The sequence below is a fragment of the Microtus ochrogaster genome, unplaced genomic scaffold, assembly GCF_000317375.1.
Source record: "Microtus ochrogaster isolate Prairie Vole_2 unplaced genomic scaffold, MicOch1.0 UNK3, whole genome shotgun sequence".
In the NCBI taxonomy this organism is placed as follows: domain Eukaryota; kingdom Metazoa; phylum Chordata; class Mammalia; order Rodentia; family Cricetidae; genus Microtus; species Microtus ochrogaster.
In genome coordinates this window covers 8021655-8044286 of record NW_004949101.1, presented here as the reverse complement: position 1 = coordinate 8044286, position 22632 = coordinate 8021655, and the positions used below count along the sequence as shown (strand labels likewise).

The window sequence follows — 22632 nt, the reverse complement described above, 5'->3', positions numbered from 1 at the left end:
TGAAGCTTTATACCAAGAAAGGTCAGCTTTGTACATCTATTTACATATACGCTTACATAGGCCCTTTCCAGAACCTTCCTTAATACCTCCTTCAACACTTGTCCTTTGTTGAGGATGATCTTTGAAAGCAAATTCTAGGCAAGATAAGGATGTTGTCATCTGTGAGGCCACATTCACAGTTTCAGTCTCTGTGACTGTCTTCTGAGAGGGGAGATGCCCTTGGGAAGCAGGGGACAAGATAAGTCCAATTCACACACAGGCTGAAACTCTGGTAGGAGAGCTACAGTTGATGTCAGCTCTGCTCCTCCTCAGGAATCCTGGTGATGTGGCAAGAGACGTGGAATGGGTGGATCTCATGGGATTTGGGTCCACCACTCCCCTGACTAGGTTCCCCTAGAACACTGTAGTATTGACATGGTCTTCATGCCCATGGCCTCCACTTGACCCTTGCCCTCATCTTGGTGCCCTTTGCTCATAACTTCATTGTCAAACGTCCCAGAGGCCTTGACTGGGAATCATCCTCTTCCTCCTCCTCTGGGTCCCTGAAGCACTTGCTGCAGCGGCAGCACTTGCAGCCCCATACCATGCAGCGCACACGACAGGACAGCAAACATGGTGGCAGCAGCAATGTCTCTGGAAGCAAGTGGTGGCCAGGGAGATGTTGTCCCCGGGTTTCAGAAAATGCATGCACAAGGGCAGGAAATCCCAGCCCCAGAGCTTCAGACGCAGGATGTGAGGGCAGTAGCACTGCAACATCCAGATGTACACGATCAGGAGCACCAGCAGAATGATGGGCACGCCCACGCCTACCAACACTGGCCAGCCAGCCAGAGACAGGTCAAACACTCTTAGTGGGGTCAGGAAGAAGAAGAAGAGGTAGAAGACTGAGAACTGGCCCAGGGATGTTGCCCAGGTCTTTGGCCAGATGGATGTGCAGTTGGGTGAATGGGAATTGGGTACCACAGCAAGATTCCAGAGATGGCACAGGGCAATCTGGAGAGAACTCCTCAAGGTGCTTCCTGGGTTGGCTATGGCTGCCAGGATGGCAGTGGTGGTGGTGCCAATGCTGGACCCCAGTGTGAGTGGATATGCCCTCTCAATGGTGATCACTCCAGTACCAAGGAGTAGTGTCATGGCAGAAGTGAATACGGAGCTGCTTTGCACAAGGAAGGTCATACCTACCCCCACAAGGATGGCTATGTATCCAGCTAACCAAGCAAAGGGAAAGGGGGAATTAGTATTAAGGGTCTTCTTCATGACAATGGAAACCTGTCCCTTGAGCACAGAGCCCAAAAGCTTGACTATAATAATCAAACATCAACAGATGACCAGCAGGGAGACAGCAAGTAGGATGATACCTGCAGCAAGATCTGGGAGACTAAAATTCATGACAATGTGCTGGCATTTAGCAATGTTCTCCTTGTGGGTTACATTCTGGATGGTCCAAGTCTGTATGCCATTGGTCTGGCAATGTGAAGGAGAGATGCAGTTATCAGGTGAGGGAATGGTGATACTCATCTGAGTAACTCTGGTGATAGTTTTGCACCAGATCTTGACCAGGCTCTTGTTCTGGGCTGCTGCATCACTCATTGCAATTTGTTGGGTGACCTTTTTATCCAGCTGGATGATGAGCTTTGTGAAGGGCTCTGTGATGACTTTTAGAAGATCTGGGGCATCTTCTCCATTCTTGAACTTGAAGGTGTCCACCACAAGGTTGGTCAAGATCTCTAGGTAGTGGATGGCAGCCTCCAGAGGCAAGAGCACCAACTCAGAGCCAGTTGAGGAAGTCGTGGAGAGTGGCCCCTGCAAATGTCCTTCTGAACTCATTCTGGTCTCCTGCCTGCATCAGTGCCACAATAGTATTGGTGATGGAGGTTCTGCTTTGGACCTCATGATGATGGGGATATCAGCCCGCATGTTCAGCAATGATGAAAAGCAACGATGCTGACAATGATGGGCAAAGACGTGCTGCATCTTTGCATCATGATGGTCACCAGCACCCCAGTCACTATCCCAGCCACAGGGTTAGACATGATGCAGTTGTTGCTGAAGAACTGTCCAGCCATTTTCTCTCCAACCAGTTGGAAGGTACTGCTGAGTACATCCAAGGAGCAGATGAACAAGTAGAGAAAGCCCAGGAGAAGAATGAATTTCCCAATCCACTGGAAAATGCAGAGAATCTTCCCTTGGTGTCTCCCTCTGACCATATGATCCCAGTGTCCTGGAGTTCAAGCAGGTTCCAGGGGTCAGTCCCCTCAGTGGGCTCCTGTATTAGGACCATGGTGGAATAGGAGGGTAGCAGTTCAATATTGGTTACAGGAGCCCAATATAATGTTTGCTGGTCTTCTTGTCCTTGACTGCTGTGTTAGACTGTGGACCTGAGGCCCCTTCAATGAATTTATTGGGATTGGGCTGGGCATTTTCCAACTTGGGCCAGGGGTCATGATCTGGAAGGAGGACAACACAGAACAGCTGAGCTGGGAGCCCGAGCTGGGAATCACTGAAGAGCTGGAAGCCATTGGTGAACTAGGAGCCACTGGGAGCTACTCTGTCTGACCGATTTCTAATGACTGAGAGAAGAGAAATAATTATTTCTGCTAATGCGATGTCACTGAATTTCCCTGAGTATTTAAGAATTTGTTTCGTTATTTTCATAGTGTTGAGGACTGAATCAAGGCTCTGTGTATTCTACTATTGTATTGAGCTACACCCCCACTATCCAGACCAGTTTCAGAGCAGGTTTAGAAGCCACTGAATCTGTAACTCGTGTCTTTTCACTATCAGGGAGCCACTCTTTGATGCTATGTGGATGGGCAGTAAGACGGCAGAATTCAGAACTCTTCAATCCTTGCTTTAGTTCACTTTGCAAAAGGTTATAGTGAGGCAGTAGGCCTACCCTGTCTTGGCTTCTCTAGTTACCTACATGACTAGAGCGTTGTGTAGTATCATTGGTATTGCTATAACATACCTTAGAGTAATTGAAAGTGTTGCTTGAATAATAATAATGCAGCATTAACTAAAAGAGCGGAAATTTGAATGTAGATATTTCTCATGCAGTACTACCAAATTAATACAGGGAATAACTATGTGGAATATCCTGATAGCTTTTGTGTTTAATATTTTAGCATATTTTACATGCATATATAAAATTAAATGTGCTCTTACAAATAGAATGACCTTTGTAGTATAAATACTTGAGGTAATATTTAACATGCATTGAATATGGAGATAAATTAGTTTGTGCTCATATATATATATATATATATAAATGCTTGGTCAATCAATTTATTCTTGAAAATTTCTGATGTGTTATATATAAAAAATAATTCAGCCTGTTCTCTCCTTCCATCATGTGGGATTTAACTTAGCTGGGCAGGGTTGGGTGGCAATTGCCTTTACCCACTGAACCAACTCACTGGCCCAGAAATGGTCATTTGAAAGCATGTTTACATATTAATAGCTAAAGCCCAGTTGGTATTCCCCAAATGCTATTCTGATTTCTACTTCCATACGTGCAGTATTCGAATATTCATTGTTCCTTACATCGACTGACACTTTTTAATTTGTTGCCCATGTGTGGACATGCTGGTGGCCCACTCCTCTATATATATATTGGATTTTTGAGACAGGGTTTCTCCATAGCTTTTTTTGGTTCCTGTCCTGGAACTTTATATTTTAACTTTTTCTATCTTTAATCCATCTGAAATTTTTCTTGTGATTGGTATGAATTGGAACATTTCTCTTAAGTTAATGAACAATTAGTCCCTAACACTCATTCCTGTCCATCTCTTATCCATAGAATTGAAAAACCCTTTTTAGACATTTTTTTCCTAATCATGCATTGGTCTGCTGTAAACTTTGTCCCATTTTCTTGATTTATTTGTTTGTTCTTTTGCCAGTCCTCTAATTATTGTAACTTTATAATGGCATGATTTAATATCTGTTTATGAAGGAACATTTCAACGTACAGATGTGTGCACACATGTGCATGCACACAGATGAACACTCATCCTTACTGTTCCTCTTATTTTCTGAATTCTAAGAATTTCATTTCCTAAGTGAATTTTAGAGAAAACATTTTAAGTTAGTTATACACCTGCTGATACTTTCTTTACTAATGTATTGTATTTATACATTAGTTTGAGAAGCTCCGGCATATTTATATTTATGTTCATTCAAGGTGTGTTAATTTATTCATGGTTTCTATCCAATTCCTTCAGAAAGAATATTTTTCTTCACATATTTTGTTATATTTTCATCAAGTTTATTCTGAGATTTAAAAAATATAGTTAGTATGGAAGGACTTTAAACTGAGCTCTGGGTGTTAAATTTTTAAAAAATGTATTTATTTTGTGTGTACTCTGCATCATGTGCATGCCTGGTTCCCAAGGAAATAAGAGCTGGGATTGCAGAGGGTAGTGTGGGTACTGAGGACGAAATCCAGGTCCTTTGGGATAGCAGTCAGTGCTCTAACCGCCGAGCCATCTTTTTAGCCTTGGATTGTTACATTTTTAAAAACTAAAACAAGGTTTTATTTAGATTTGTCATGCCTTAAATGTTTCTTTGGTAACTATTGATTTGTTTACTTACCTCTCGGATTCATGTTTTATTTTGCAGGAGCACCGTTTCCAGCAATTATTTCCACTAGGGTTTATGGGAAATCCATTTTATGAATCCATTTAGTTTAGAAACCGTTTTGCTTTGTCACTATGCTTGTCTGATAGTCTGTCAAATTATAGATCCGAAATGCACAGCGGTTTGCGCCTCAGTACTTAGAATATTTCTCCATTTCTCTTATATTTATGTTGCTTTACACTTTAAGCCAACATGATACTTTTTAATCTGTATACAATTTTACTTCCTCTTTTCCCCCTCACAGGGTCTTACTATGTAGACTGGCAAAAATCTCCTGCCTCTGCCTCCTGAGTATTGGCAGTGGGTCACTGAATGTAGCCTCTTTAGAAGCTTTTATGATCTCTTATTAACAATGAAGTACTAAAATTTACCACTGTGTTCCAGCAGTGGGCTATTTGATTTTTCTCAGTCTTATTCTTGGCACTCAATGAAACTTTATGTAAAACTGTCCCATCTCGGAAATTTTTTTTTTTTATTTTTCCTCTCAGTTCTATTTATTCTGCTTGGAAATCTATCATAGGGCGTTGTAGCTTTTGTATTTGTTCTCTGAGCTTCTTAACCTTTCTCTCATTTCCCAGGCAGTTTGCACGAGGAGCCCAAAGACTTGGAGCCTCTGGATTATTCTTCAGCTATGCCTGTGCTAACGTTTGGTCTTGAGTCTTTGACTTTTGTTATTATACACTTCAATTTTGAAATACATATATCATCTTTTTTTTTTGTTAAATCCTCTTCTTGCTTTGTGGATACAAATATCTTTAAATACAGAGTATGCCATTGTTTTATGTTTATATAGGTTTCTTTGTCTTTTTGCAATGCTGAGTTATATATGACCCTAGTCCTCATTTTATATTTTAAAGTTTTCAAATGTGTGTACCTTTTTTTTTGCTTCCCCCAATATTATTGAGGTGTATGGGCGGGTATATATGTTTGGTATGTCTGTGCATGTATGTGTCTGTGGCGTTTGATTCTTCTTTTCATGACGTTGGTTTTACTCAAATTTTTGGTCAATCATTATTGCTCCTAGACTTGGATTTCCCTAACCTTGTCAAGAATGGCATTTCTAACTACTTAGGTTTTCTAACTCTGACTCTGTGGGTACTGCAGTGGGTATTGTCTGAGTGTGTCAGGAGCTAATCTTCTTGGAATAGGACCTGCCTGAATGCCACTAACCATTTGTAGCAGTTCTCTGTATCTTTGGCTCTATGCTCACTCTTCTGCTCCGGCTATGAACCGAGGACTCATATGAACTCAGTTGTTTCACTCTTAGGGCCTTGGTGCCAGGAGCCCCCTGGGATAGTGAACTCTGAGAATGCTTAAATCCTTTACATAAACTTGAAGTGTCAGCAGTAACAGCAGGTATGCAATTTTCTCATTTTCTTTAAATCATTTTGCGATTACTTATGATATCTAATGCAATGTAAATAATATGTAAATAAATAGTTACACCATAATGCTTAGGGAATATTTGACAAGAAAAAAAAAGACTTATGCATATTCAGTAAAGATACACCAATATTCTCCATGAGTAACTGGTTGGCTGGGTCCACAGAAGCGTTCTGTGGATATGGAAGCCTGGCTATAGTAATTATTTTTACTGTGTCCTACAGACTGCCTCTGAGCACCTGCTGGAGTGGAAACTGTCTTTCCACAGGAAGCAGGTGAATCTACTACCGTTGGTGCTCTTGGCACTAGCAATATGACTCCGTCTTAGACCTAACAGTCCCCAGATTCAGTGCCTGGGAAGGGCACTAGGCTGTGAGGCTCCAGAAAGGTAGGCCTGTGATAACAGTTTCTAGAGATGTAGTTATTTTCCCTTTTCTTTCTTTTCCTTCCTTCCTTCCTTCCTTCCTTCCTTCCTTCCTTCCTTCCTTCCTTCCTTCCTCCCTCCCTCCCTCCCTCCCTCCCTCCCTCCCCCCTCTTTCTTTCTCTCTCTCTCTTTCTCTCTCTCTCTTTCTTTTTTTCTTTTCTTTCTTTTCCTTTTCTGACTGTATCAAGTCTGACAACTCCCTAGCCTTGGGAAGAGGGAATTTGCTGTTGACTTTGAAAAGGTCTCCTGTTATGCTTCTTCCCTTAGACAGGTCTTGGATATTAGATTCTATGCTCTTTTCTTTATAAGATCATTAAAAGCAAAGTAGACACTGACTCAGAAAAGAGGCCCTTTGATGGCCACATGCAGGGCTGAGGTGAAGAAAGCTTGTCCTGGGCCTGCTTGGGTTCTCTGTGCTTCCTTCCCTAGACTCTGAGTTTTTCTTAAATTTTTCCACTGTAGTTCCTTGAAATTGTGTGCAGTAGTTTCTGTCCTTTTAAAGTTTGTTGCTAAGTGCATTTTCTCTACCTGATTATGAAATTCGCAGGTAAACAGGATGGAGGTGGAAGCAGCCATTCTGAGTGAGTTAACTCAGACACAGAAAGACAAATACCATAAGTTTTCTCTCATTTGGAGATATTAGCCTTGAATCTGCAGATATGGGTGTTCCATTTTGAATACCCACAGAGGTCAGGGAACTAGTAAGGAGTCAGGGGTACAGTTCAGTGGAGATACAACACAGTGTATGTATAAATAATTACAAGGGAAATACTTTTTTAAAAATTGTTTTATTTATTGTTTTTAATTGAGCTATACATTTTATCTACTCTCTTTCCTTCCTCCCCTCTCCACTTTCATCATCCCCCACTCTCATGCTACCAATTTCCTCAGGAGATCTTGTCTTTTTCTCCTTCATAGATAGATCCATGTATGTCTCTCTTAGGGTCCTCTTTGTTTTCTAGATTCTCTAGTGTTGTGGACTGTAGGCTAGTTATTCTTTGCTTTATGCCTAAAAGCCACTTATGAGGGAGTATATATTATATCTGTCTTTCTGGGTCTGGACTACCTCACTCAGTATGGTGTTCATAGGTGTATGGATTGATATCCAGGTCTGTGATTGGATTCCATTGGTCCCCCTGTCTGTTTTCCTGCCAATACTAGACTCTTTTCACTACTATAGCTCTGTAGTAGACTTTGAAGTCAGGGATGCCTTCAGAAATTTCTTAATTATGCAGTATTGTTTTGGCTATCCTGGGGTTTTTGTTTTTCCATATAAAGTTGAGTATTGTTCTTTCAAGTTCTGTGAAGAATTTAATGGGTATTGCATTGATTCTGTAGAATGCTTTTAGTAAGATTGCCATTTTTACTATGTGAAGCCTACCTATCCAAGAGCATGGGAGATCTTTCCATTTTCTGATGTCTTCTTTGATTTCTTTCTTCAAATATTTAAAGTTCTTGTCTTTCAGGTCTTTCACTTGGTTAGAGTTGTCCCAAGGTATTTTATGTTATTGGTGGCTATTGTAAAGGGTGATGATTCTCTGATTTCTTTTTCAGTCCACTTATAATCTGTGTATAGGAGGGCTACTGATTTTTTTGAGTTAATCTTGTATTCTGCTATACTATTAAAGGTGTTTATCAGTTGCATGAGTTCCCTGGTAGAATTAATGACCTGCCTGGTAAGTTATGTCCACCTTGGGCAATAGTGGCAAGAATATCACAGGAGTAACCAATCATTACTGTTTGGAGTTAAGGTTTTGTACAGAAGTTTAACCCATACCTGGATCCATCATTGGGCCCAAGAACCTGAGGTTAAATAGGTGTTAGGGTTTAGAGAGTAACCTATCATTGTTAGTCTGCTAAATGGTCAGAGTATTAAACTGACATCTAGAGATATTCATAGATTAGTGTATCTGTCAACTCTCATTGGGAAAGCATTTTTCTTATTCTTTGCTGTAGCTGGCTGTTAACACAGAGACCCACAACTAATTAAGGTCTCAATAAAAAACTGGAATGTTCAACCCTAAACAAGTCTTCTATGTCATTCCCTCCCTCCCAAGGCTCAGAGACAAGGAAAGAGGAGGCAGAAAGATGATAAGAGTCATAGGGGTAGATGATTACAAAGAAACTGTTTTCTGGACACAGCAGGAAAGTTGGAAGTATGACATTGCAGCACTTGAGACAGCATGCATAAGTACTGCACACACTCAGGCTGGGCAGAATTCCAGCAGGGAGAAGGGAGGTGGATATGAGGTCTCATTCATGGCTAAGGAGCAATTGGCAGTTGCCAGTTGCTGGGAGTTAATTAGTCTTTTAAAATGTGTGTCTCTGAAGCTGGACTACCCTCCAGTGAAGGTTACACATCTAAGAGTATATGGGCATCACAAACTATATTTCATGGTTAAAAAGAGAAAAAAATATCAGTCAGGAGTGATGGCACACACCTTTGATCTTGGTATTCAGGAGACAGAGGCAGGTAGAATTCTGTGAGTTTGAGGCCAGTCTGGTCTACAAATCAAGTTCCAGGACAGCCAGGGCTGTTACCCAGAGAAACCCTGTCTTGAAAAGCCAAAAACAAAACAAAACAAAAAACAACAAAAAAATAAACCCTCAAACCGAGCCAATCAAATACACGAAAAATAACTTCCAGTTTCCAGACCCCTGAACCCCCCAGCAAATTACTCTCTGATTTTCGTTCTCTGTCTGTGGAGAGGGCATAAAGGAGATTTTCATTTGTTGTTGTTGTTATTTTTTTCTAAAGTGACTCTTGTTATGTAGAACAGACTGACCCAGAACTCTCCAGCCTCCTGTTTGAGCCTGTCAAGTTCCCAGTTTATGACACCTACCACACCCAGTTTAAAGAAGCTGTAAGAAGGGAAGGAAGAAGAGAACATGAGATAATGGGATTCTTGTGAAGGGAGGAGAAGGACAGTGATGGAGAGAAAGGAACGAGTTATCTTGATTGAGGGATCATGTAAGGGCTACTGAGAAACACAGCACTAGGGACATTACCAGGAATCCCCAAGGATGACTCCAACTAAGACTCTAAGCAACAGCGGAGAGGATGCCTAAATTGGCCTTCCCTTGTAATCAGACTGATGACTACATTAATTATCTTCATAGAACCTTCAATCAGCATCTGATGGAAGCAGCTACAGAGATCTACAGTGAAGCACTGGGCTGAACTCCCTGAGACCAGCCCAAGAGAGGGAGGAGAGATAATATGATCCAAGGGGTTAAGACCACTGTAATCAAAAGCCCTAAGTTATTAAAACATAAAATGTCATATTCTGTAGTCTTTGAAAGATATGAAGAATGTCTATCTAAAATATATCTATGCACATCTAGAAAATCTAACTAACGTGACTACAAGCTTGACTATTATTGATGACTATCCATTAACAACCTATTACATTAATATTTTAAAATGGAAAAAGAAAGCATCTTTAACAAATTTTACTGGCATAATTGGATATAGACATGTAGAAGAATATAATTAGATCCATTTCTATTGCAATGCACAAAACTCAAGTCCAAAAGGATCAAAGACCTCAACATATAACTAACCACACTGAACCTCACAGAAGAGAAAGTGGGAAGTAACCTTGAATGCATTGGCACAGAAGGACCACTTACTAAATATAAGTTCAGTAGCATAGACACTGAGAGCAACAATTAATGAATGGGACCTCTTGAAACTGAGATCTTCTGTAAAGCAAAACACACATTCAACAAGACAAAATGGCAACATACAAAATGGGAAAAGATCTTCACCAACCAGACATCAGTTAGAGGGTTGATTTCCAAAATATACAAGGAACTCAAGAAATTTGCCATCAAAACAACAAATGATCCAAGAAAAAAATGGGGTACAGACCTAAACAGAGAACTCTCAACAGAGGAATTTAAAATGGCTGAAAGACACTTAAGGGAATGCTCAACATCATAACCATTAGAGAAATGCAAATCAAAACAATTCTGAGATTCCATCTTACACCTGTAAGAATGGCCATGATCAAAAACACTGATGACAACTTATGCTGGAGAGGATGTGGGGTAAAGGGAACACTTCTCCATTGCTGGTGGAAGAACATACTGATACAGTGCTTTGAATTTCAGTATGGTGATTTCTCAGAAAATTAGGAAACAACCTACCTAAAGACCCAGCAATACCACTCTTGGGTATATATCTAAAGGATGCTCAATCATACCACAAGGACATTTCCTCAACTATGTTCACAGCAGCATTATTTATCATATCCAGAAACTGGAAACAATCAAATGCCCCTCAACTGAAGAATAAATAAGGAATTTGTGGTGCATTTACACAATAGAGTACTACACAGCAGAAAAAAAAATGACATCTTGACATTTGTGGGCAAATGGATGGATCTAGAAAATGTCATATTGAGTGAGGTAACCCAGACCCAGAAAGACAAATATAATATGTACTCCCTTCATAAGTGGCTTTTAGACATAAAGCAAAGAAAATCACCCTACAATTCACAATCCCAGAGAACCTAAGCAACAATGAGAACCCTAAGAGTCTAATCTACATGGGAAGTAGAAAAAGACAAGCTCTCCTGAGTGAATAGGGTGCATGGCCATTATGTGAGAGGGTACAACAGGAGGGAGGAGAAAGGGAGGGGCGTGGAGAAAATGTATAGCTCAATAAAAACAAATTTAAAAGGGGAAAATGCTACTTTGGGGGTTCATGTTATCATCATATTGCAAAAACTAGTGGTTGGAAAGAAAATAATCATTCTCCTGGTTGAGTGTTCTGCATGAAAGCAAACGTATGTGCACTATATTCTAAAGTATTTGGGTAACTGAATGTTTCATCGGACTTTTTGATAGGATGTAGAAACAACCTGAGGCTAGTCAATATGATAATGAGACAAACACCCAGAGCAGTCCTCTGGAGAATGTACAGGTGTGGTAGCCAACAGGGGATGCACAAAATTTTCTATTACCAAAGAGCATTGGGGGAGTATAAACACTGCACTTCAAGGATCTAAAAAACCTGTAAGTTAAAAAAATTAAAATATTGATTTGACTTACTTCTTTGGGTTTTGTGAATGCATTTTACAAATCTCAGAGTTGCAATTAGTTTTTCAAGAGCTTTTGAGTATGTGGTATTGTTTTTCCTTAATTTTAAAAAATGTGTATAAGCATTTTTGCCTGCATGTATGTGTATGCACTGCATGTGTTCCAGGAAACAGAGTTACAGATGGCTGTGAGCCACTGTGTGTGTTGGGAACTGAATTTGGTTATTCTACAAAAACATCAAGTGCTCATGATTGGTTGAGCTGTCTCTCCAGAGTATACCCTGCTACAAGTCACAACATTATACAGTAAATCTCAGCCATCTTTTCATGAGTGACTTATCAGAACCACGGGATCTGGTAAAGGTTAAACCAAAAGGCAAGGTTTTTGGTGCTATTGCTTTGTGAATAAAGGGCTGTCCTTTGCTGTAGGTTTTCCCACTGTAGCTGACTTCCTTCTTGTTACATATTTGGTAATTAATTCCCACAGCTCAGAACTGTTTCGTGAAAACAGTTTCCCACTGCCAGGCCTCTTTCGCTCTCACCTAGGAAAATTCAGAGGTCTGCCTTCCTGCAGTTATCTTTATCAGCAGGCATTTGGCCAGTCTTTAGGCAAGAGCATCCCATCTAAGATAGTCATAGATCTCCAAGGACACAGAATTAGTACCTGCCCAAGCTGCTGCTCTTGTTTTACCTCACTCAAAAGATTCTTAACTCCTTATGCTCACTTTCACCTCAGTTCAGGACTCTCAAGAACAGCGGAAGAAATAATTAACTGCAGCCCAGGGAAAGACCTGCGACATCCACAATAAGAATGGCCAATAACAGCCTAGCCCAGAACTGATCATTTGGAGGCTTGGGTCTCCATATAGAGCAGTAAATCTAACTCCAGACCTAGGGCCATAGAAACTCAGCATTTGGAGTATGTGCTATCCGATCAAGGGGCATCATCTTCTCCCTGACATAGGTTGCCTGGGTACCCAGTATCCTCTATGCATACTGGGAGAAAAGAAGTGATGTGCTGATTTAAACAATCTGAGCTCTATTCATAATTTTACTGAAAATAAACCTTTCTAAGCACCTAAAATGTAGTGTAGTACACTAACCTTCCTCTCTATAATTCCCTGATGATTTAATCCTTTCCTAACTAACTTTCTCCGTTAAGAGGTTCTCTGGACATATATACTGGCCACTCCTATGGATCCGTGTATGTGTGTGGAAACTCTTATCTGATTTTTTTATGGAACAAAAGAATTCCAGCCCTGGAACCTGCTCGGACTGGGGAATTACTGGTTTTAAGGATATATATGACTAGGAACATTTGTAATGGGGAGGACAAGGAAGAACGATGTCGAACTAAGAACAGTGTAGACTAAGGAGAACAAGTAACAGGTGGAACAATGGATTGAAGAGAGAAGAATAAAAAGACAGAGACAGATGCTTCCCATTGTGAGTAGACTTCTTTACCCCTCAGATTTCTGACCCTCAGATAATAGCCCCCCTTTAGCTATTTGTGGTGTCTTTAACTGAACCCCCCAAACACCCTACCTCCACTTCGGACAAGTTCTAGATGTATATTCCAGACTGGCCTTGAATTTGATATATGTAGCCCAAGTTGGTCTCAAATTACCAAGCCTCCTATTGAGGTTATGGGCACTTGCTATTGTATGCTATGTTTAACACAGCCAACTGACTTAACAAAGATGAGGAGAACATACAATGAGGAGATGTCAGACAGTCCTTAAAAACTGACATGGGAAACTCTCTATGAACATGCATAAGAATGAGGGAATTTATCTAATAATATAAATGTTAAGTGAAATGCTTTAAAGACTTACATGTAGACAATTATAGATCAGAAACTGTAAAGTATTACTGTAAGACATAGAGTACAAGATTTATGGAACTGGGTGGTGATTCCTTGGCTATGACCCTGAGAAAGTGGCATAGGCAAAGGAGACAGAGTCAAACTATAAACAAAAATCGTATACACAGCAAAGGAAACATCAGGGTGAAGAAACAACAGAGCGATCTGGGGAACATTTTTGTAAACGATGCGCATGTTCCCCATGTGCAATTGTTCAACTGACAATAGTAAGAAGCAGCAGAGGTTGCCTTCCTGTGCAATTTAAGCTTCGTCCCTTTCTAGTTGCAAGGCTGTTTGTTTGCTGATCTCTGAGGACTTTGAGACCTGTGACGTCTGCCCTTTTCAATTAGGATAATGAAAATTAAGGGTAGCTGTTGTTAGTTTTTCATTGTTCTAAATATAGAAATGAATGACAGTGAGAAGTTGCTACTAGAAAGAAACAGGAACTCTGGTCCTGGATGCTCTTGTGCTGAACTACTGGTCTTCTTGGCCTTGGTACCTCTTAGTACCTCATAGGACCTTAAGTCAGAGACTGTTTTTAAGTCAGAAGAAAAACATTCATTTACTTTCCTTTTCTAACCCATATTCCTTAGCATCACCATCCATTTCCCCCATTACAATAAAGTAGCTTATTCTGAGGCTTAATCAAAAGAATCCCACTAATTGTTCTAGAATTCTTCCTCGGTAAATGTAAAATCAAAGATAATCATATAGTTGTGACCCTATCTGTATGCTACCATAGTGAAAACAAAGTGTAATGAATGTCAGGTGGAAAAAAATGTGTACAAAGGCAAACTGGCAACGTCTTTGTGAGTGAAAAAGCACAGACTGGTTCATTTTGCCTTGTAACCTAGAATAGAGGACAGGAAAGCCAAACCGAAACAGTGAGAGCAAGGAATGATTTTATGTATGAATCACAAGCCTGAGAAACATCTGCCTTCTCCCAGACTAGCCCCTTCTCCGGGCCCCTATGAATCCATAACCAATAAATGATCTATTGAAATATCACACCTGACCTTCAAAGTGTCACAGTTCAGAAAGACCTCTGTAATCATTGCCATCTCTACTTTCTTTCTCTTTCAGATGACTTACTGAAATCTTGGTTCTGTCCTGGCTTCTGCCTAAAATTTCCCAGGTAATATAAGGATTTCCTAGACATGAAATCCAGGGGTCTCTTGTCAGCCCCTATCTTAGCTATATTTTCTTGCTAATACTCGTCATTACTGGTCGTTCACCCTCAGCATTTGCACCACTGTTCTCTCTTATCCTTGTTAACCATCGCGTCTTCTCAGTGCCCACTGCTAATTCAGTACCTTAAGTCCATTTTGCTTTTTGTTTGCATCAGTCTACAACCTCTTACTGGCTTTGCTGTCACCAGAGTTATACAGGTAGAATCCATCCCCTGGATTGCCAAGGCTACTTTTCTAAATAAATAATTCTATGAGTGTTTTCCCATTCTTCCCATTGGTCACAGCATCCAGCTCAAATTTCTCTGTCACATTCTCTGTCTACTGTTTGAGCATCATCCACTGCTGTGTCCCTTTTTATGTCCTACACCACAGTAAATGGATGCACTTCATAGACCATGCTCTTTTATCCTCTGCGTCTTTATCCCTTAGCTCTGCCCTGAAATATTCTTGCTCTGTCTTTCCTGATCACCCATTAACCTTTCAAGGCTAGGTTTTTGCCATGTGGTTTATGTTTGACCCTTCCCGATCACTCCACGCACTGCACCAACATGAACCTTTCCCACATTTGTATGATACAGTACCCTGTAAATACTTGTAAGACCACAGCACTTTGCTGCTTGTTAATTTATTTTTCTTTCTCCTTGAAGACTCTAAGCAGCTCAAGAAAAAGGTTTGTGTATTAGATATGTCTGCACCCTCATTCTTCTGGCACATAACTTGAATTAAATACTTTTTCTTCTATTATTCAGTAGTTTTCAGTCTTCTCAGAAATTTGTGTATTGTTAATGCAGTCAAATTTAATTTCATCCTTATATGTGGCACTAAGAATCGAATCTCGGGCTTTGTGCGTGCTAGGGAAGGGCTTTGCTTCCCAGCTACCTCTCACTGTGCGTCGTCTTTCTTCTGAAACGGCCTCTCACTATGTTGCCCAGATTGGTGCTTAGCTTATGAATCTCCCACCTCAGCCTCTTGCATAGCTGGGATTATGACCATATGCTTCTCATATTAATTTTAACGCATTTTTATTAACCCCAGAAAAACCATGTTCTTCCAACTGGATTGTCCTAATCTCTCTGTATTTCAGAACGCATGGTAAGTCATAATGTACGGTAAGGCTCCGAGAATTTGACTCTTTTGAAGCCCCCATAAAATTGTAAAACATACAATTTTCCATGCCCAGTTTATTTTTCTTAGCATAATGTTTTTAATACTTATCCACATTGTGCTCTATTTTGCTGAGTAATATTTTATTGCATAGAACTAACATATTTTATTTATATGATCTCCACTTGATAGACATTTGGGTTTGTCTTATTTTCTTTTCCTCTTCATAGTGGCAGAGAAATCAAGGGTGCAGGCTTGATGCAGCTGGACACGCTATCCCCACAGTCAGAAGCCGAAAGGAATGGATACCTGCTGCGATTCAGCTCTTTTTTCCATTTTTATGTAGCTCAGAATCCCAGTCAGGCGATGGCTCTCTCCTCAATTAGTGTAGTCAAGGTAATTCCCTCAGACATACTACCTCCTACATGATTCTAAATTCTGTGAAGTTACACTTAGCACAATTACAGTTCCACTCCTTGTCATTGGATAGACACTCAGATGTATTGCTTTTTAAAGTGACAACCTTCCACCTCCTGTGCCTATAGGCTTATGACTAAGTTATAATATAAAATGCATTCAGTGCAACTTAACAATTCCAACTCTTTAAAAGTCCAAAATTGCTTAGTTGTGAATTCCGACAAAGTAAAAACACAAGTTATATAGTTCCAACATATAATCACACAGAGTAAACATTTCTTTTCTAAAAGATAAGAATCAAGGCATAGCAAGGAATGCTCAGACCAGAGCAAGACCAAATTTCAACAGGGGCAATAGCAAATCCTGCCGCTCCATGTCTAGCATCTGGAAGACGTGATGAAATTATTTAGGTTTCTGGCTCTGCCTGCAGCACGCATAGCCTTTCTCTAGCTCCATGCAACTTTTCTTGACATTCACTCCACGGACCTGGTATCTCCAACTTCCTGTCTATTGCAACTTAAGCTTCATATTCATAGCTTTACTCAATAGCCTCTCAAGGCCTCCTTGTATGGACTCCAACCCTGAAACACATTGCCTGGCCTTAGCTGCTATCCGAAGCTGTGGAGAAAGACTCTGCAACTCTCTCCCTCTTGAGTCTTTCATATCTTCAAAATCAGTACCACATGGATGACACTGCCAGTCTTTCTGTAGCTCAGGAAGGAGTCGGTTACCCATGAACCACAGCTGTACCAGATTCTGGGTGCTGACCCTGGAGAAACTCTCAGCCAGCTGCTTCTGAGGATCGGAAAACTCTCTCAGCTGGATTCTCAGTTCACACCTTCTGTTATAATAAGTTTGCATGTTCGGAAGTTGGAGCCTTTTCTATGTGGGACCATGCCTTCAAGGCCCCTCTCCTAGTCTCCCAGTGCACTCTGGAACTGTTGCTCGTTGACAGAAATTTTGGCCACATATGTTGAGATGCTATGTCTGGATCAGACCATATGGGTGTGAGCTGATGTAGCAAGGGTGTAAATACTGGCTGATATGTGATTGGTGTCTCCAGGAGAACAGCTAGTGACACATCTCACCAGGTGTGCAACCAGGCAAGCAGTCCACTTCCTACTATAACCTTTTAAATGGCCGTGATGTAGTGAAAGTTTGAACTTTCATTTCCTTAATGACCTTAATGCGAAATATCGTTTGTGTGTGTGGCCACTTGTATATCTTGTTTGTAAAAATCTCCATATTTGTTGTTTTGCTGCTGTCCAAGTACTGAACTCTTACTGGGTGTGACATAATTTTTTTTTCTCTGATTCTCTGATGATTTCCTTTGAAACAGAAATGTTTTTAACTGATGTCCAGTGTACTTTCCCTTTTTTTGTTTATGCTTTTATTATTATCTTATCTGGGGTCAGGAAGACTTACTTCCCTCTTTAGAATTTTAAAGCTTCAGCTTCTATTTATGTCTTTTATCCAATCAGAATTAATTTGTGTCTATGGTAGGAGGACAGGTCCAAATTCCTTCTTATGTCCACAGTAAGTACTTTTAATACAGTGGCAAGAGTGACATTCTTGTCTTATTTTTGATTTCAGGGAAAACACTTTAACCTTCCATCATTTACTATATAAGGTGTGGGCAAGTTTTTAGATGTTAGGTTTTTCATTAGGTTCAGGGAAATCTACATTAGTTTACTAAGTGTTTTTAATTGCAAGAGTGTTCTATTTTGTCAGGTGTTTTTTCTGCATTAATTGGGATGGTCATGTGGTCTTTGATTTTATTCTAGTAGTTAATTTTCATCAAGTAAATTAACCTTAAATTTCTGGGTCAATTCCAAACAAATATTCCTTGTATTGAATATTTTATGACTAAATTATTTTAATATTTCACAAAACAAAAGAAGGAAGTGGGCAAAGAAGCAAGACAAAAATAACTTCTTTAGGTAGTGGCTATGTAGATGATATTGAAGCTTTGGAAATAAAATCATCATTGTATAATGTATTTAAAGGAATATAAGTTTATAGGACTTTTCTACTCTTTGGATTGTATAGTTTTTAAATTGTAGTTTTGATGTAAAAATCTGACCCAAATAGCTCTACTTTACAAAGATTGCCATAATGCTTTCCTTAGATCCCCCCACTTCTCTCCCTGTCTGCCCGCACACCCTTCTTCAGACAGAATTGTCCCAAGTAAATTCTTGTTTCAAATTGTTAATTGGGAAGTTGGTGATGTTCCTTCTGATTTTCTACCTGACTGAAGTTCTTGGCACCATTAGAGTGAAGAGAAGAGACATTTACAGAGAACTGTAAGGACAGAAACACTTACATTTAGTTGTGACCTCAATAATGATCAAAATCTCTATTAACAAAGCCAAGGGCTTCATCTTCAAGCAGCTCCTTTTCACTGTAACACAGGCAGAACTAGGTGGCTGGCCCACAAGCTTCCTCTTCTCAGGTCTCTGGGATTCAGGACTCAGTTGCTAAGCAACCATTTCCTTATTCTTGGGCCAATGGGCTTCTTGGTAGTTCCTTTGAAGTTGGAATGAAGCCTGGTGCTTGGAGAGAGCAGGCTATGGGAAGGGACTACATCTAATCTGCCCTCCCTTTGGCTGAAGATAAAGGCTAAGCTTGAAATAAGTAGAGGTGACTTCCTAATACAGAAGGGGGTTACCATAAGCCTAGTGTGTAAGTTTCTATACTAAGTTCTACTGTGTTCGGGGTTGCTGGTGATTCTTTCTTTTATGTTACCTCTAGAAAAATATATTACCCATTTTTTTTGTACTATATGGAGATGCGTGAGGCTGGATAATTTTGTTTGTTTTAGTTTCCCGTCCTTGGATGTGCAAACATCTGATTAGTGAAGTCAAAACATAGTGTAGGGTACCACATGGCAGCAAAGACAGGGAGTCTTTGTATATGTGTATTTGTATATATATCTGTATATGTGCATTTCTTCCATTCTCTTCCTTTTTAGGTTATATTTATTTATTTGCTTAGTTTGTAGAAGGTGGCATACACATGCCATGATACCAATGTGGAGTCCAGAGGACAGCTTGTGAGAGGCAGTTTTCTCCTTCCAGTGTGAAGGTTCCTGGGGGATTGAGATCGGGTTGTTGGGCTTGATGGCAGCAACCATTTCCTGCTGAGTCACCTTGCTGACCCGGTGTTCCCCTTCTTGGAAAGCCACTACATTCAGTCACATTGCCTTCACCCTATTGACCATATCTAATTCTCATCATCTCCAAAGCAATACATAGTAGGATGAACACTTCAATACCTCATAATGGGGCTTAGACCTTAGCACATGGAGTTTTGCAAGGGACACACAAGCCATATGCAAATCACGGAAAGATAAGATTAAGTATTTGAGCTGACTTGACATTAGATATTATAGCCTCAAGCTAAGGCACCCCTAGGCTATGGCAGAGAAGATGACTATGGACCAGATACATTTTATTCCTAAATGAGTGTTCAGGAAAAAGAACAGGACTATTAAGAATAACTAAAAAGTAGAACAGATTGAGAAATTATACCTAAAGAATACACAATTTTTACATCACATTCAGGTAATTACTTCAGAAAGACCATTGTAATGGGTTTTTAAATTACTCCCTTTGTTAGTTTCCATTGCTATAGCAACACACCATCATAATTGTAGAGGGTGAAAATGATATTTGTTCTCTTTCAGTTCTTGAGGCCAGAAATCTGAAATAATAAAGTGTTGAGGTCAAGGCCAGGGATAGTTTCAGTTGGAGGCACCAGGGAAGAATCAACTTCTCTTCTCTTTTGTTTGTTTGTTTTTTCTCTTGTCTGGTAATGGAACTCAGGATCGTTGGAATGCCAGGCAAGGACTCTACTGCTAAGCTAGAACTACCCCAGAATACATTCATTTTTTAAAAATGAGGTTTATTTGTTCATTTTATTTATGTGTATGGGTGTTTAGTTGCATGCTTTTATCTGCATCACATCTGTGCCTTTGAAAGTCAGAGGTTATTGGCTCCTGGGTACTGGAGACAGAAGTGGTTGTATACCACTCGATCCACCTGATGTGGCTGTTGCTGTCTAAACACAGGTCCTCTGCAATAGCAGGAAGCATTCTTTCTCAAGACAGGGTTTCTCTGTGGATCCCTGGCTGCCTTGAAACTCACTCTGTAGACCAGGCTGGCCTAGAACTCACAGAGATCCACCTGCCTCTGCCTCCTAAATGCTGGGATTAAAGGCGTGCTCCACCTCCATCCCCCCCACTTACTCTCTCCAGTGTAGTAAGCATTCTTAATTACTGAACCCCCAGAATAAGTTCTTTAATCTTCAATTTTCAGTTTATAGTGGCTGCTACCATTCAGCCTCTTGGGACTACATTCCTTCAGCCTCTGTTCAGTGGTCACTTACTTTCTTGTTTTTATAGTTATACGCTCCTTAATGATGGAGATACATTATGAGAAATTTGTCACTGTACAAACATTATAGAATGCACTTTTCAACCATAAATAGTATGGGCAAATTACTCATCCTCACCTCATGCTGTAGCCAACAGACAGGGTAAACAAAATGTATGCAGCTTCTGGAAGCATGATATGGCATACTCTCAACTTCACTTTCATAAGTAGAGAAATAGACTGTCAAAATAATTAAACATTGTAGAAAAGTTAATACATTAACCAGTTTTAACAGTCACTTAGTATTTTAAACAGTTATATGTACTGTATACAATTGTATGTGCTGTCCTTTGATACAGCAATAGGTTTATTTACCTCAGCCTCAATACAGACAGATGAGTGGTGCATTGTGTTATGAGGCTACAATGGCTCTGATGTCACTAGACAATTAGAACTTTATAGATCCATTATTTTATGATAATACCATTATATATTTTGCTCATTGTTGGAAAATATTATTCACTGACTTGCTGTGGGATAATGTTCTTGTACACTGTAAAGATTTGTTACTCATATTGGTTTAGTAAAATGCTGATTGACCAGTGACCAGGCAGGAAGTATAGGCAGGGTGACTAGCCTGGGAGAATTCTGGGAAGAGGAAAGGCAGAGAGTCAGTCACCAAGCAGATACAGAGGAAGCAAGATGGGAATGCTTTACTGAGAAAAGGTACCGATCCATGTGGCTAAACATAGACAAGAATTATGGGTTAATAATAAGCCTGAGCTAATAGGCCAAAGAGCTTATAATCAGTATAAGCCTGTGTGTTTTGGGGGGGGGGCACTGAATGGCTGTGGGACCAGGCAGGACAGAAACTCTCATCTATACTGACTGACTAGCTGGATCTGTTTCCCTTCTGTAATCATAAATAAAAAGTGAGAAACTATAAAAGTGCTTTATATGAAAATAAAGGAAAATTGAAGGCAGAGATAAATAAACTGTGAGTAGAGATCAAGTGTGATAGTCTCAGTAGGTAGCCCAGGATGGTATAAGACCTAATAGTCTTTTTGACTCAGTCTCCTGAGTGTGGGGATTACAGGTACATCAATGTACCTGTATCAATGTGGGGATTACATCAATGCCAGACCCACAAAATGCTAATGTGGTATCTAAAGGATGAGAATAAGTTAGTTACACAAACCATGCTTCAGATACAGTGTCGACATGGAAAAAGGTTATGTCGTGAGGATAAGGTATGTTCAAGAAAATTAAAAGTTATAAATGTTGGTATAGCTAGAACTACAGACTAGGGTGGGGCAGGTACAGAGAATGAAATAAGCCTGGATTGGTAGAGATGGTTACTCCATTCTTGATGACTGTACTGGTTAACTTAGGGCAGCCAAAATAAAATACCATAGGTAAGGACTTAAGTAACAGGAAGTTAAATCTCTGACACCTCTCGAGGCCGAGAGCCCAATAGTGTGCCAGCATGGTAGAATTTTATTTGAAGGTCCTCTTCTTGGCTAGAAGATACCAACTTTCTCTGTGTTTTAATATGGCTGAGAAAGAATATGGGAGGGAGGGAAACCAAGACTTCTATTAAAAGAGATGTCCTAAATAATTATTAATTCCAGATACAACCACATTGGGGTGGGACACAATTCAGTCCTTAGAAAAGGCCAACGAGAGCTATTTAATTTCTACCAATGAGGCTACATGATCACATTTGACAAGATAAGCTGAGATGTGTAGAGAATGGGCAAAAGGGTGGAAGTGAATATAAAGGCAGGAGAGGAAGTGTTTTCAGTGGTTTAACTAAATTCAGACAGCATGTCAGTTGGGAAATAGAGAATTCTACACTAACCCAAGAGGTAAAGCTGAGTAGGTAGATTTCTTCATTTGATATGAACATGATGGCATAAGAAGCACTTGCTAGGGTGGTTAGGTTTTCACACTGCTTAACTGAATGAGAGATAAAGCTATTTAGATAGGGAATACTCGCCGGGTGATGGTGGCGCACGCCTTTAATCCCAGCACTCGGGAGGCAGAGGCAGATGGAACTCTGTGAGTTCGAGACCAGCCTGGTCTACAGAGCTAGTTCCAGGACAGGCTCCAAAGCCTCAGAGAAACCCTGTCTTGAAAAACCAAAAAAAAAAAAATAAAAAAATAAAAAAAAATAGATAGGGAATACTCAAAGGAG

The 22632-nt window shown here is 40.1% G+C and overlaps 1 pseudogene; it reads right to left on the bottom strand.

Annotated features, from left to right (window-relative positions):
• Positions 1–383: 383 nt before the first annotated feature.
• LOC101981414 lies at positions 384–4603 on the bottom strand (annotated as a pseudogene).
• Positions 4604–22632: the final 18029 nt, after the last annotated feature.